We start from the raw sequence: 16671 nt of genomic DNA, 5'->3' as shown, positions 1-16671 counted from the left end.
ATTCTTTCAGAATCTTTTTTTTCTAGATTTTCCTCCTTTAAAATTGGGTGCGTCTTATATTCCGGAGCGTCTTATATGGCGAAAAATACGGTACTTTTTTACTGGCCACAGGATACCACATTTTGTATGTCAGAACTTCCTATCAAGTACTACATGTACTGCAGGGGCATTTCTACTACATTCACAATTAAAAATTAAAAGCTTTCAAAAACCCATAGTCTTACATTGAAACATATAAAAACAAGTTACATAAACTAAAAAAAAAAATAGTTTGACTTCTTTAAAACATTGCAATTTATTGGCAAGCTTTAGAGATAATTAGGAGGTACAAATAAAGAACACATTTAAACCAGAGTGTACTTGAGATAAGCTGACCTACATCAGCAGGCCCTCAATAAGCAATTTTTACTGAGAAAGAAGGTAATGATTTAAAAAAGGTGAAAAACATAGTTGTTACTTGTGCATTTCCTTGTAAAGAAGATACATTAAACTCTTGTTCCTCCAAATCTAAAAAGGAGTTTTACTCAGTTCCCTCAGTGTTTACAAAATTTCAGGGTTACAGACAACTAATGCCAATTTAGTCCACAAGAAGAAGCTTTATGAGTACACTGTAGAAATTGTGTGCTGATTTTTGTGCGCTTTAAAATTAAAAAGAGGTCCCATTTCATATCGGTTTAAAAAAGGAAAAAAGAAAAAAATGCCCCTTTAATTCACTAAACTCCATGGGTCGGTGATATTCAGATCACAAGTCTCCAATCTTCTTTTTTATTAACAGTATATGTTAATGTCCTATTATCTCTTTTTTCACTTTTCCATCATTATTTTCTTTGAATTCTTCTGTCTGAAAGCAACATTCTCCTTTAGTTTTAAATATTTTCTCAGTAATCCATGAGAAAATGTATTTGGACAATATTATTACCACATTTATTGTAAAAATATCACAACAACGTTTAATGTAAAATATTATTATTATTATTATTATTATTAATAATAAACAGGATTTATTATGCAGCACTGTACATTAAATAAGGGAATTAGAATACTCTTCAGGTAGGTTATTGATCTATATTGCTGAAGACAGGATTACAGCCTCTGTTGCAGAAGACTGGGTTGATTGCGGGTGCTGTGTGAATGAAGTGGCGAAAAAAATTTGGCATAGGCATAAACTTGTGGACTGACTGGTCTTGTGATATGCCTAATGCAAATTTCCCTTTTACTGTAGACATTATTACAAGTTTGGAATGGCAGAAATCTGAAACAGAAGGTCAGAAATGGATGGGCATAATTAATAAAAAAACCTTTTGGGACTTTTTAGGCACAATTCACTTCCATTTACATTCCTTAAAAAGCTGAACAATAACTTTATTAAAAATAAACAATATATACATCAATAATAAAATTGTAATAATTAATAATAATTAAAATTGCATACACAATGATCATAAAAACATATTGTTCATGGCAATGAAGAAATGCTGATTATGGTCTCAATGATGTTCAACAAGTTTTGTGGATACAATGTCTGCTTCTTCAGGATAAAAACATGAGACCTACAATTCAACATAATGGATACTTACTGGATTGAGGACAATCCGTGAGGCTCGTAGGACTACCCTAAAAACAATGCCGGCATCATCGAACACATCAGTGGGCAGCAGGAACAACCAGTGAAGAGTTGGCATTGATGGTGATTTTAGTTAAGAAGGAAGTCCTCAAAGCGACAAAAGCTTCCTAAAATGTATGAATTACAATTGAGTGGTATGAGTATACTAATAGTAAATATCCCAAAACAACCTCCAATAACTTTTAAATGACATGGCTAACTATGTAGTCCTTGATGGACCTCATAGCGTTAAAAAAAACTGCAAATAGTAGTAATTGTGAAAATATTGAGGGTGGAACAGAGCTGCAAAAATCTGTAGGAATAAGTTCCTCCAAAGTCAGCATGCACATTTGATTGCTTTTTGCGTCCAATCCCTTCTTTTAATATCAAGCAGGTAAAAAACAATTCATCTGTGTTTATGTGCGTTAACATATTTAAAATAAGGCATACTATGCATGTCTCTTTGAGTCTATAGAAACTGGAAATAATGTCCAAAGTATAGGGTTAGAGTGTCCAAATGGGCCAAACAGTCCAGTGGGATCCTATGTTTCATCATGTAATGAATAAAGTCTGGTTGTAGGGAATTCTGGTTGTCAGGATCAAGTCAGGTCAAGCAGGGCTGGCTAAATTCATTTGCTGAGATAATCCCCAGAGGCAGGATAAGTACTAAGCAGTCTTCATGATTCCCCAAAGCATGTACCAGTATTATGGTAAGCTTATCTGGATGTATTTTCAAATGTATATATAACTGTTTTGATGTCCTGAAAACACAGGCTTGGAAGGTTCAAGGTATAAAGCTTCTCCCTCACCTCATCCATGCCAATTTAACAGAATGAAGTTCCTCATTGTACCAGGGCAGGTAGGATCACTGCTACATAAGTTATAAAGTCAGCATGAAGGCATATTGCACACTTTCTTGCAGTCTTGTCATCCTCAAAAAGGCATGGACTATACATTCATCAGAATCACTAAATGCATAAAAGAATCAAAGGGTTCAACGACAAACAGCTCTAGAAATCTAAAATTTTAAAATTAAGTAGTAAACATTTTCAATATGCAGTCAATCACTATTACGAATGCACAATCTCTTAATGTATAATTTCTGTCTGGACCATTGTATTTTAATGCTCATGTACAAACTTTCACCTGTGAGCAAAATATAGTACAATCGTATTCTTGTAGGCCTTTTAATACATATATTCTCATTATTGTCACCATTTGTCTTTTTTCTTCAAAATCTTCACACACAATTAAATTGAATGGAAACTCATGGGAAATATTCAAGCAAAGCTTTCGGTGAATGGGTCCCTTGTGTGCAATAGAGTTTAATATTCTGACATTTCTAGAATTTCATTCTGTGTCCAATTAATTTCTTACCCCTTTTCACTAACTCATGTTATTGGAAGGATTAAGCAGCCATCACAGGGTTTTAATAGGAAAAAAATGCAATGAATAAGGTTGTAACTGGTTCTATTCTCAGAATTTGATCAGACCTCTGTCAAGTAATGCACAGCAATTAATTTAAAATGACAAGATTATTATTTTACCTACATTTACAAAGTTTTGAAATTAGTTTTTACAATGCAAACAAGATCATACTTGTGTCGTACATTAAACAATGATTGTAGGTAGGATTTAAAGTATCCTCGACACCTGTAAACACATTTTGGTAGGGAAGTGATTAGGATAAATAAGGCTAAAACCAGAGAAGGAAAAAAAATGGAAAAGAATCTTCAATTTGGAAAATAAATGTGACTTCATCTTTTAGGCTGATATCCCCTCATTCAATAACCCAATGATGGCTAGAACCAACTTCTTCACTAACTGATGCCCCATTAAGTTCTATCACCTACTACCTAGAAAAAAATTGTAAAGAACTACATTTGATCCCTTACTCAGTATTTGCATGAAGACATGAAGCCCATTTATTCCAATTTGTTGATTTAGATAGAGTAGGGATTGTATTAGAACCCCATTTTTCCCACCTTCTTTCCCCACTGTAGATAATCAGTATTTCTATTTGACTGTAGGAGATTTGAAAAAATATGTATGTTATCAACAGAATTGGTAAAAAGGAGACTCTTCCAGTGGTGACACCTGCTTTAATGACAACTGAGAGATGATTTTACTCTCATGTGCAGTTATGCCTACAGCACAAAAAAAAGCGAAGGGCGTTCCACCCAATTAAACACAGCTGACAAAAATACAAAGATTTTAATCATGACATACTTTATGCCAATGTTGAAAGAATTTCAGCTTTAAGTATACTTTAGTTAGATTAAGAGTGTTTCACATATTTTCGTCCTTAGTCCCTGAAGAAAAATGATTACATGTGATTTGCATGTTTCTTGATGACCTTATCTTTGCTTCTTAAGCATCTGTATTTCTTGAATATTTTGTTTTCGGGTGCAACAAATAAATCAAGGGTTACTATGAATTTACCACCTTGCTCACAGGATTAGTATGATTTATAAAAGTATAAGTCAACCTTTGCAATCTATCCAAAGCACTATTGACAGATTCAGCTTTGCTTTATCCTACAAATGCTTCAGTTTACCTACACCGCCATGCACAAATCCTCTCTGACAAATCCTAGATCAATTTCAAGATTGTCCTCATTTCTTCCATATCAACACTCTCCTCTTGCCTTCAAAGTATTTCAATTCTAATCTAGAGTTTACAAACATAAACTCTAATCCATTAGCTCCACTTCCTCTTCATATCCTAAAGTCCTTCACTGAGTTCCAGGAAAAATATGTGTCTAGGGATTAAAGGGGGGATGCAGGAGCAGGGACACATTTGATTATTTACCATTGCCAAATTTTAAATGACATGTAGCATACTTTTTATACCTGACTTAAAAAAGTTTATGGCTGATTAAATAACTTTTAGTTTAGACTATTACATGCAGGTTTAATTTAATCTGTGAAACATTTGTCTTTTTTAAATACTTTGGCAGTGTCATTGCTGTCACTTCCTATTTGTACAGAAACTTTAGTAACCATCTGCTTAACCTAATTTTTGACCCAACTAGGTCAAAATAGTCAATTCGACCAACTGGTGGTTGTAAATTGTGGATTTTATAGCTAAATTTTAAAGTTTAGAACAGTAAAATGTAATAGTTCTGCCAAATGTTAGGGCTAATTGGAATTCCCCCAAGATGCATGGAAAGCTGGGTGCTACCATGGGGGATTCTTGGCAATATTTTTTTTTTTTACAGAAAAGAAGAACAGAGGAAAAAAGTTTAGATAACAATCAAAACCATTTTAAAAAAACATGTAGCTTTTTCTTGAATCAAAATGAAAGTATGGTCCTTAAACTTTTTTAATCTGCCAATTTTCAAGTTAATTTTAAAACCAGGAAACAAACTATTGTGACTAAAACTGCTGGAGATGAGAACCTTTAAAAGTATATTTCCTATAGCTATGACATTATTTTACCTTTTATTTACAAAACAAGACATGTTTTTAAAAACTATTAAAAAAATGAATAGAAATAGAAAATATTTGGGAAATGATGGGAAGCCCCTCTTTTTCTATCTTTACCGCAATGGCAGTACTTCCACCCAACACTTCCCCCACACTGGGATGAAGTAGGATATGGCATGGGACTGGATCAAAGCCAGGTATAGAGAGATTGTAAGCTCTGCGGAAGTAAAAGTAAGTAGTATTTATTTATTTTTTGCTAACAGGATGAAATGTGAGCTATCCATTTAAATTCTAAGTAGTTCAAGATCTCTAGGTTTTTACTATACTGTCCATGTTTTAGTGTTGTTGTTGCATACCTGTTCTCCATCTTGAGTTTAATTGCATACATCTTACTTAGTGTTATGAATGTTTCAGGAATAGGTTTTTCAAGGTTTGGGTGCTGTATTATCAGTGCAACCTTCTGGTTCAAACACCCTGTCAAACTTAAAGAGGTCTGCAGTACATAAAATAGATAAAGGAAAATGGAAATCTGAGCAGTTAAAGAATAGAGCCCTCTAAAATCATTACAATCAAACAAAGTAAATTTTACAGTAATAAACTCAAAAAGGAAAAACTGCAGAAAAAAAGATGACTTTTTACAAATGTTCTAAAATGAATAATTCTGCTAGTTTACATCACATCACAAACATCACAGTTTTGCCTGTAAGAGGTGAGTTTTGAAAGAGGAGCTAATGAACAAGGTCCATCAAATGTTTCATGCATAAAACAGCTTTAATCTTATTCCTCCATCAGTTTAGGTTTACACATTCCTTTCTGCTGGTTTCCTGCTTTGAAAAATCACAAATCAGGTTATTAGTAGAGTATATGTAATACCTTATCAACACTATTTATTATAAAATATGCAAATGACTGCCTCCAAAGTTACTGTTTAGCTTTAATAGGTAAATCTCAGTAAACATATCAAATGTTAGGTAGGGTAGGCAGTTTATAATTTTTTTTCTGTTTTTGTTTTTTTGGATTAAAGTTTATTGAGAATTTACAAGGATCACAAAGCAGAGTATAGAAGTACAAACAGTGTATAGAAGGCATACAAAAAGAGAAAACCAAACAATGGGCAGACATTTATTTATAATGAACATTATAACTAGACAAAATGCCACAGCAAACACATAATCCTAGTCCTAAAACTTCCCATTTCTCAGGGGTTCCCTCTGTTCAAGAATGAGTTGCCTTTTCCACCAAGAACCTTATTGGTGCTTACATGTGTTAGCTACATTGAGTGGTACATTTATTAATCCTAAGATTCATCCAAATTGCATACAAAATTTTTGGTAAATATTGGTTGAAAACATTTATAAATAGATCTATATGTTTTCAAATAAAGTTTTTTTGCCTTTTTTTGTAATGTAAACATGTTTACAATGTACTTCCTGCACCTTTTAAACAGAAATAACAATATACTTTTAACTGAACACTGAGCAAACCAAAAGTGATCAAATAAGAGTTCATTGTTAGGCTTAAGCTTTAGAAAAAAGAACTTATAGCCAAACACAGATCCCAACCATTATTTTATACAGTAACTGACACCATGCTGCCTAATAATATGTTGAGAAAAACATCTGTCCTAACTGCAATTATAAAAAATATTGTACCTGTTCTGACCTACATACACATTCAACTTAAGAACAAACCTACAGTTCCTATCTTGTATGTAAGCCGGGTACTACCTGTATAGCCTTTTTGATGACCAGCATTAGATCTTTTAAAGATGTTTTATTAGCAATCTGCAGTATATGATTTTCTACAGTTAAGATTTTTTTTTTTGTATGTAGATTTAATCATATTTTATCTGGGATATTTAGATCAATGCCAGCCCTAGTAAAAATTCTTTGGTAAAGAAAATGATAAAAATACGAGGGGTGCAATGTTGAAGAATATGGTATATGCTCTCCCAAAAAGGATCTGTAAGTTTGTGGGGGGGACTTATAGTAGAATCTGAAGGCCCCTATTATAGGTACCCCCTCAGCCAAGGGAATTAGGGGGTGCTACGGTTTGCCCAGAGATGGTGCAAGCCCTGAGAAAAGCCAGAATGCAGAGTCTAAGCAGTACCCAGGTTTTCTCCAGAGCCTCTGATGGTGCCAGCAATCCTTTGTTGTGTGCCACCACAGTATCCCTTCCCATTTACTCTGTTCAATGGTGACACTTGCAGAAGCAAGGACATGGCAGCATCTTTTGCTTCCCTTTAGCCGTGCAGCCTAAAATGTACTTTCTCATCATCTCCAGCACACACACTGAGGCTGTGCACAGCTGAAGGAGATTTCAGGAGTCGATTAGTTCTCCTGTGCTGCCATTGGCAGCTGGAGCTTTATAGCTTCTATGTTCCCAGCCTGTTGTAGTGTTTAGCTTGGCTGATCTGTGCTAAAGTGTGATTCATGTTATTTACTGTTGCTGACTATTGCCTGTTCCTGACCTATCGATTATACGCAGCCTGAACTGACCTCTGTCTGTGACCTTGACTCTGCTGGTGCCTACTCCTACTGTGTCTCGTTTGGTGGACTGTTCGCCTGTGTATGACTTTGGGTTGTAGTTCTTGTACTGTTTAATCTGTGGTCTCCTGGTCCACTACCGACCCATCCCCATACGACATCCTTTGCACATTAAGTCCTAAGGCCTAATAAAAAAATTATATTTTTTAAAGTTAGCAACGTTTTCCATTTATTTTAGTGAATTTTCATAAGAATATTATAATATTTCTGATATCCAAATCGGGAAATTGACATCCTACCATGTAGCCTACTGCAAAAAAGGGGTAGTGATCACTAGGAAGCAACCAAATAGGAAATAAATCCAAACCCAGTTCCTATGATTTATCACAACCAATGACTTTATACGTTAGCCCATTAATATGCTAAAAAATTACTAATCTATGCTCAGCGGGATATGGCATGTTTACCCTGTCTCTCTGGCTCAGTATTCTCAACCAGACTAGGTGGTTCGTAGGGGTTCCTTGAGCAATGAGCAGTTTGTGTCTCTCAGGTCAGTTGACATCAAGGATCTTTTGGCTATCTCTAAGGGTGATATTCTTCCAAATGGCAATGTGAGAGATATTCTGACAAATGACCAGGCTAATATACCCTGAGTTCCTGACAGCATAATAGGTAATTATAGCAGGTGTACCCCAAAGACCTGAAAGTTTTTTAAGGGTTCCCCCATGTTAAAAAGCTTGAAAAAGTCTGCTCTAGGTAATAACATTTTTTAAATATAAAGTTGTATACTTAGACTTCCTAATAACAATAAAATATTGCATTTATTGTGATGACACTCTTAACCCCACCTGATGGTGAAGAAAGCAATACAGCTCTTAAGTGTTGTCAGAGCTCATCACACATGAAGTTCTAATGATCCGTCTTGAGTTTTACGGTTTGAAAATCAACATTGCTCTTTGAACATCTGTGGCCTCAAAGAAGGCTCGCTTAAATTGGAACTCCACTTGTTTTTATGTTAAGCTTCATTTCTGCCAGCAGGATAGCAGAACGAAGACGGCAATAAAAGTTGATATAAATGTACTATTACAAGTAGAGGGGCTTAAGGGTTACAACCATTATTAATCTTTTTTATTGTATAGGCCAGTGTTATGAGCGCGAGTGGAAATGGACATAAATAATAATGTGGCATATTCTTTTGAATTGTATAATTGAAGATCAAATCTATTGGTACATTTTATTAGATTTGATTGATATTGTTAGTAACCTGCAAGATGCTACTATTATGTCTGTTTTATTGTACAACATTTATGAGCTATTTGTGAGCTTGACATCTTTTGTGTTTTGACCTCGTCCAGTACCTGGATTAGGGAAAAAAGTTTGTTGAAAGGATACCCCGGAGATGGTTGTGATTTGTGTGCCCAGGCACATTAAACACATGTTAAAAACAACAAAAACACAAAAAGAAGAGAAAAACAATACAAAACTGTAAACAAAACACTGCAAGTTTTCTTTCGTCACTGTTAGGGTAGGTTTTAGACCTGTCTTGGGAGCAAGTGATCCAGCATGGCTTCCCACTGCTGGCACCTTGGCAGCTGCTCAGTCTCTTGCACACCAGTGCTGGTTCTTAAAAGAACCCATGTTCGCAGATTTCACAGTACACAACAATAAATGGCACTGAATTGCTCACTGACACCCTCTGTGGGTGGACGCTACATGTAGGGTTCTCCCCTAAGACAGTGGTTCACTGGTGTGAGGAAGTTGTAATCTCAAGGAACAAGAATATAGACATTTTTAGGATTGCTGCCAATAACAAAGTTACAGATTCTACATCATCATTACCAACACTGGTCAGGACATTTCTGGATTATACTGGGTTAGTAAAAGATTTAGGGTTTTGGTTCATAGGTAGGGACCTGAAGTCAGATGGAAACAAAAAGAAAATCATGGCACGCCTACAGAAAATTGAGTTCGACAGAGTTTTGCTGTGCACCAAAAGCAAAATACAATACATAAGTCTTCTCCTAAACTTCTCTAAAAAGCTGCACATTTGTGAATAGTGTTGAAATGAAATAGAAACATTTATACCAGTCATTTCTCTCTGTGTATTTAAAAGGCTATAAAAAAAAACATTAAATAAATTTTACAAACTACATAGTAAAATGATAGTAAGGTCAAAGGAGTTCACCTATCTGAGTTAAACTGACATCTTTACCAGATCTTTATTACATTCACAATAATGTAAATACATTTATTCCACTAAAAAAAAGTTTCCTTGTTTTACCTTAACAAAGAAACATAGGAACAAAGTGTTATTAAGGGAAGAATCCTCAGCTTCAGTATTATCACTAAACATTTGATTTAATACATAAGCATGCCCAAGAGTTTATGAAAATAATGTCATTATTGTTGATCAGAAACAGCATGAGACTACCACATTTTAATATTTTTTATGGTGATATATTGCAGCATTCTCCGCTGTACTTTTAAGTAGTTTTATTGGAAACTGTCAAACCTAGTGCTAATATTTCACTAGTTGTCTTCATTTCAGCAGTAGAGAATTCAATTTAATAGCAATGTGATAGCCCTTCTGAAATTTCGAATCCACAATAGATAGATAATTAGATTATGTTCTGAAGATTAAAAATAATACTGAAATAATTTCTTATATATATTTTTTTCAGCTAGGTTTAGCTATCTAGTTGTACTTTCCTATATATTCTACTGGTAATCACATTTAGACAATACTCTGTATAATCCTATCCAGTGTTTTATAGAATATTTCCATATTTTACCATAGAAGTGGAAACAAGTATGGGATTATCTTGCAGATGTGGCAGTTTGTTTCTTGTGCTGCATAGCACAGGCAACACAAGCAAGTGGAAAACACACATGTGAACAGTCACTATCCCTACTAAGGTCTGGATATTTACAAAACCTAAATATATACAATGATTTATTACCTTTACAACCAAATTTTGCCATTATTAACTGCTTGCTATCATGTTTATGTAATTACCACATTATAGATCACTAACACAAACAAATCAGTGATAACTTCAATAATAAGATTTGAAGTTTTTAAGAAGAGAATTTTTAAATTAAGCCTTTATTTCAGCATTTGATTTTTTTTTTTAAATATGATTTAGTCACTTTAAAATGTTATCACAATGTTGTCAGTAAACATAAAAAACCTCTACCCATCAAAATGCGGTTCCCTGTGACACATAACTGTCCGTTTCCCTTTCTTGAACCCTAATAGCTGACCTACACATAGCTGCCCGCTTATCTCCTGTGAACCCCTATTTCACAGGAACAGCAAAGTTTAGTTACTTGAAGATGTAATAGTAAGAACATGTCCCCCCTGGATAGCCGTCACCCAAATTGCATTTAGTATCTACTGCAGTTTATAGGGTTCAAAGAACGTTAGCAGTTACCTAAATGATGCATTGTACGGTACATGTAGTTTTTGCTTTTTTGTTCAGAAATGGTGAGTAGGTAGGAATATTTGACAGGCCAGCACAATCTCCTGGTCCTGGTGTAGATTAGCCCATGGGAATGCATGGGGACTTCAAACATGGGCTTTAAAAAGCCTCAGGTTAAACGCTGGGGAAACAGTCCGTGTAGACTAAAGCTGCATACACATGTCCAATATTTATCGTTGGAAACGACCGACGAACGACCCATGAACAACCGATTGGCCAAAAAAAAATGACCAAGGATGCTGACGAACGAGGATTGCCGTTGGAAATGAACGACCGCCACGGTTGATCTGATTGGCCGACAATCTTTCACTATCTATCGTGTACGGTCGTTCAGTGATCGTGCATGTTTCTGCGGTACACTTTCTCCTCTACATGTCCCTCCCTTCATTGTATCTAGCGTGTGGACACTGTTGGTGGATTATATATGAACGATCATATTGTTACAGCATGCACAGAATTGTGCACAATATGATTGTTCAAGTATAATCATGCATAATCGTTGATCGGTCGTAATCGTTCATTTTCTAACAATAATTATTGGCAGTGTGTACCTAGCTTTAGCCTAATATTGATGTGACAGGTGCTCTTTAATCTTCATGTGAAGTACAGGGGTATGTAATAGTGTTATGATTTTTTTTTTTAATGTATCTTTTTATGCATCCTTTTACAATGTATCTTTTTATGTATCCTTTTATAATGTATCTTTTTATGTATCCTTTTACAATGTATCTTTTTACAATGTATCTTTTTATGTATCCTTTTATAATGTATCTTTTTATGTATCCTTTTCAAATGTATCTTTTTACATCTGTTTGGAGGCTGTAGAAACTCTACACAGTGCTGAAAAAAAAAAATTTTTCCTCCCATTGACTTTAATGGTGTTCGACTTTGACATTCGACCACCCGAATTTTTTTGCTCTATTCGAGCGAATAGCTGCGGAAACGAATAGTGAGCTATTGGACCAACACTAGTTCTGTTTAGATTAAAATTAAAATTACTCTTGATTTGATTGACACAGTAAACTCATAATTATAAAATAAAATGGCATGTACTTTGGATTAAGCTATATGAAACAGTAGATACCAGGGCTAAATTTTCTCTAACCAGGCTTTAGATGACCAGCAGATTTGTTCATTCTGCCTGAATATCTTTTGCAGCACTACCTATTTCTAACTCATTATAATGCTGTATTTCAAAAGAGGTTCAAAAGAAGTGACTGTATTATACTTTTGGCAGAAATGCCAAAATATATATAATAATTGTTTTATAATATCACAATCTTCCTCTTTTCCAACAGATTAGCATATCAATCAGTGGTAATATCAAGCAGCAGAACCCAGTGAATGTTCAAGAGTTGTCCTACATACATACATGTAAGGGACCTATTTGTATACAAGGTACCATTGTATACAAACCTGGCTGTCAGGGAAGAATGGCGTTTTATGTGTGATCCAAACTAGCTGATAACAACATTGTGTATTCCACTAGCTAATAAAAAATATGATTTGATGCTTTATATCTTGTAAAGATATTCCATCCCAGAGAGGATAAAGACAATTTTTTTTTTTTTTTTTTACAGAGGAGACTCACTGCATACAGAATGCCCTTTTGAAGTAAACTATTTAAAAAATTAAGTTGTTTTTGGAATTTTTATTTCATTTTTCATTTTTTTTATAAAGTTGAAATTCACATACATACCTAAATATACCGTATTTTTTGGACCATAAGACGCACTTTTTTCCTCCTAAAGTGGGGGGAAAATCAGGGTGCGTCTTATGGTCCGAATGCAGAGGTACAGGGGCATTTTTTTTTCTTGCCGATCGGCGCCGCCTTCGCCTATTTTACTACACTGGTACAATTTGGTTCAGAATATTTTTTTCTTGTTTTCCCTTCTCTGAAAACCTGGTGCGTCTTATAGTCCGGTGCGTCTTATGGTCCGAAAAATACGGTAAACTTGGTTTATACTCAGGTTGGTTCTGTAACTGCATTTGTCACTTATCAGTTACACATCACAGCAGTAGATCCCTGAGCTCAAAGCATGCATTTTTGCCCGCTATCCGTATTTACTATACTTTTTAATCAAGATGCATTTAGAAAAGCATTGTGAAGATGCTTTGTCTTTTGTGGATCATCACATATTTAATTACATTGGGAGTGAATAAACAAAATATACATTTAGATTTGTGTGTTTTGTATTATTGGAGAAACACAAAATATATTCATGTTTTTTTTTTTGCCTTCCTCTGGATCAACTACGTCCATAGGATGTTATACCTGTGGATGTTTTTTCCCTAGGGGTTGAACTTGATGGACGTATGTCTTTTTTCAACTTGACTTACTATGTAACTATAATGAGGCTGAAAAAAATGTGATGGAGTAGTGTAGTGTAATTTATGTGTAACCAAAGGGCAAACTTAGTATTAAGATGATCTATTGCCACCTCAGTAAATTAAGCTTCATTAGGTTGTAAAAAGTATTTTATTACCTATAAATTCCAAAACTTTTTGGGATCTATCTATTGAGGATCACCTGCAGTTCCTTTATAGATAACCCACTTTAAAATACAGTCCTGCTGAAAGCTCTTTTATTCATATAATACAGGAATATATAATAAAAACTCCAGTGTTAAAGCTTGTCAATGTTTCAAGCCTTTTCAGAGCCAGAAGTACAAATACCTTATACATATAACAAATATGTACAAACTATTAGAAGAAAATTATCTTGCCATCATGTACAGTAGGCCACTGAAGTTCAGCATGCTCTGCTTATTATCTCTGACAATGTCACTTGCAGTAGAAAAGGATGTCAAGCAAATTGCTGTCTGTCCTCTGCTCTGCAGCATCCCTAGTTTCCCATTAGCCGTGAATGTTATATTTCAGCATCCCCTATACTGAGACTGTGTGCAGCTGAAGGATATTTTAGAGTATGTGCTGCAGCAAATGAGTGCATTAGTCCATGGCTTTGATCTTGACCTGTCATTGGCTACTGGTCCTTTAAAGTTTCTCAGCTTCCAGGCACCAGTTGCTAGTTATAGTGTCCTGTCTTACGTACTGGTGGTGCAATTTTTGGTTGGATTATCTGTTGCTGACGCCGGACTTCTGGACCTGTAATTGTTTGCAACCTGGACCAACCTTTGCTTGTCCTAACCCTTGGATACCTAATTTGGTGCACTGATAACCTGTGTATGACCCTTGGCTCTGTTTCTAGACTTGCTTCTGCTGGCCTTTCATGTACTGCGTATCTTTGGATCACCTGATAACTGACCTTGGACTGTCTGACTTCCCATTTTGTCATTTATTTTGCTTTTGTGGTCTCATGGTCCCCTGTCAGTTCCCCCCAGAAGCCCTCCTTTACACGCTAAAGTCCTGGGGGCAACTATGTGCTGGGACAGAGAAACTAGCCCCCTGAGACGGAGGCTTACTATAGGTGAACAGTGCAAAGTTAGATTGGAGGATTTGCAACTGGTGAGTACTGGTGCTGGAAGAAAATCTTTCAAAGGCTTTAGAAAGTGTTTCCATACATTAATATTAGATTTGTTATACTGGTATCCCATTCCATATGAATAAAAAAATACTGATTACCATATGACCATTTTGTGCACTAGGTTTATACTTGAGTCAAGCCGTATTTTACCTCTTTTCTCAAGTTAAAGTAGGTATTTCATTTTATATTTGCAGTTTATATTAGAGAATATACAGGATACTTGTTCCAAACAATGTAGGTAATACAAACAGCACCACATGTTGACCAGTATAGCAATAGTGCTAATAAGATGTCACAGTTATTATTATATTAGCTGCAGAATTAATATTCAAAATATCATCGCTAATCTAAAATACCAAATTCATGTGATATTAGCTTCAAAAGAAACTGAAGAGGATGAAAAGTTTTTGTTAATTTCAATGCAGATTTATTGGGGTAAAAAGGTTAATGACAGAATACTCATAATGCATATTCTGCTGATTATAAATGACAGTCTGGCAGTTGAAATGCAAACTACTCAGAGGGAGAAAAAACCTTAAGCCCAAGTAATTATTTAGAATATTGTATAGATCTGTAATTATTTTTTTCACCTTTAAAACATTTTATTACAAATGTACTTTAAGAGAACAAGTAGGGAAATAAAAGCTATAATTGTTCCTAATTATAGCTAAGTGTAATTGCACTTAGCTGCATAATGTAGCATAGCAAAGATAGTTAGTAGTTTGCAGAATTCTGGCATTCATACATATGCGTTCATCTGTATATGTAAAAAATTTGGATCTATAAAAATTGTAATAACCATTACTCAAATGTTTTGTATTGATTTCTTTAGTGTGAATAAGATTTGCGTCTACGGTTACCAAGGAGATTAATTTATCTTCATATCATTCACAACAAAATTGACATTGTACTAGGGCTGTACATACTGACAAATTTCTTATCAGAACAAAAGGATTTTCAATCCATGTTGATTATTTGTTTAAATAAATGGGTACATTTATTTATTGCAGTTTATTTAAAGATGCTTTATTTTGGATTAAAATATACCTTTTACAAAAATAAGAATTATTTTAATGTCACAATTTTTTGTCACAACTCAAGCAAATAAGTTTACCTTCATATCCTATTTAGACATAGCACACATGTATGAAATATTAGATATATTCTGTAATAAAAAAAGACATTATCTAAATTTGTTAACAATACGGGTATAGGTCTCTTAGAATTATATATATATATATATATATATATATATATATATATATATATATATATATGACTGACTTGGCCATTCAAGAATATTCCACTTATTTGCTTTAATAAATTCCTGGGTTGCTTTGGGGTTGCTTTGGCTGTATGTTTTGGGTCATTGCCCATCTGTATTATGTATTATGTACTGTAGCTAGGCAAAGCCCTTAATCAACCTGTACAGATGAAATGTGCATTGAAAGTGATTTAGAAATTTAATTACTGTACAAATGCATTGGGTACCCAACAGTAAAATGACCAGTATGCACGACAAGCGAAATGCAAAATAGAAATCTACGACTGAAGACTGAAATTTAATTTTAGAGTTTCTGTTGGGTTCTTTAAAGTTTAGTTATTTCACAATACATTCAGCTACGTAAACTCACCGGCCAGTCATAGGTATATCTGTTCAACTGCCTATCAATGTAAAAAACTAATAAACCAATCAAATGCATCACAGTGCATTTAGGCATGTAGATATTGATAAGACAACCTGCTGCAAGTGAGCATTAGAATGGGGGAAAAAAGGTGATTTAAGTTACTTTGAACACAGCATGGCGGGCTGGTCTGAGTATTGTATAACCTGGTTGAATTTTTTTGTTAAACCATCTCAAGGTTTTATAGAAAACAGTCTACAAATGAAGTGCTCTATATTTCAAATGACCAGAATGTCCAGGATTGGCCAACCCAGCAAATTTAAGGAAAAAATGACCGTTTGCTGAGTCTCCAGGACTCCAAGGATTTTGTGGGATCTGCAGGTAACACACGCAACAGTTCCTGTCAAAGTGTATTTAAAATAAAAGACAGCACCAATTAAAACTGCATAAAAGGTGTACCAGGGAAAAGCCTTAGCTATCCAAACTTAAAAAATGTCAGGGCCCTCTGAAACAATGTGCTTGTGCAGTTAAAAAAAAGATAGAGCTGTTTGCTCACATTATAA

This window comes from Pyxicephalus adspersus, chromosome 2 (assembly GCF_032062135.1).
Source record: "Pyxicephalus adspersus chromosome 2, UCB_Pads_2.0, whole genome shotgun sequence".
Classification (NCBI taxonomy): Eukaryota; Metazoa; Chordata; class Amphibia; order Anura; family Pyxicephalidae; genus Pyxicephalus; species Pyxicephalus adspersus.
This window is presented reverse-complemented; position numbering follows the sequence as displayed.